At 35.3% G+C, this 657-nt stretch overlaps 1 pseudogene; it reads right to left on the bottom strand.

Moving 5' to 3' along the window:
- Positions 1 to 657, bottom strand: part of LOC108770639 (uncharacterized) — a 2890-nt pseudogene that overhangs the window by 377 nt on the left and 1856 nt on the right.

Raw genomic sequence — 657 nt, 5'->3', positions numbered from 1 at the left:
TCTTTTCGCTTGTCGTTAGTGGGCATGAAAGGCAAGTTTGAGAATGAAATGTAGATGTTTTCTTATAGAAAATTGAACGCTCTTTCACGTAAAAATACTCTTTTTTCGATCAGACCGGTTTACAACGTTTGTAAGTTTTGAAATTTTCAAAATGGCGGCGCGCTTAAAAGGCCAGTCTCAATTTTCTTTTAATATAGCTCAAAATGTAGCCCCAGGTCTCTACTTTGTTACTCTAAAAGGACTTAATGGGACACGCATTCGTTTGGGAGTAAGAGCTAGGAAAGTGAGGCAATGTCGCTCCGTCACCCTGCCGGCGCGTCATCACGCTCGGCCCAGTCGCCCGGCATGGGTCGCTGTTAGTCCCTGATGACATTTCTATACATGCATATGAGTTTAAAAACAATTGCTCTCTGCGTTTAACAGGGTTGAGACTGTCTTTAAGTAATACCTTAATGCCCGCATTACAATTGTTTTTTTTATTTTTATTCTATTTGTTATTTTTATTAGTTATTTTTGTATATGTTTATTCTTCTTTTGTTGTTTTTATTTTTTATTTATATTTTTTGGATTATTTTAATATTTTATCATTTATTTTCGGGGGAAAGTTATTTGAATAGTGGCATTAGAAAATTTCTTAATGGATAGTTTCTTTTCTCC

Source organism: Trachymyrmex cornetzi, unplaced genomic scaffold (genome assembly GCF_001594075.2).
Source record: "Trachymyrmex cornetzi isolate Tcor2-1 unplaced genomic scaffold, Tcor1.1 scaffold130, whole genome shotgun sequence".
NCBI classification, from domain to species: domain Eukaryota; kingdom Metazoa; phylum Arthropoda; class Insecta; order Hymenoptera; family Formicidae; genus Trachymyrmex; species Trachymyrmex cornetzi.
Note: the sequence above shows the minus strand (reverse complement) of the source record. Positions and strands in the feature narration are given on the sequence as shown.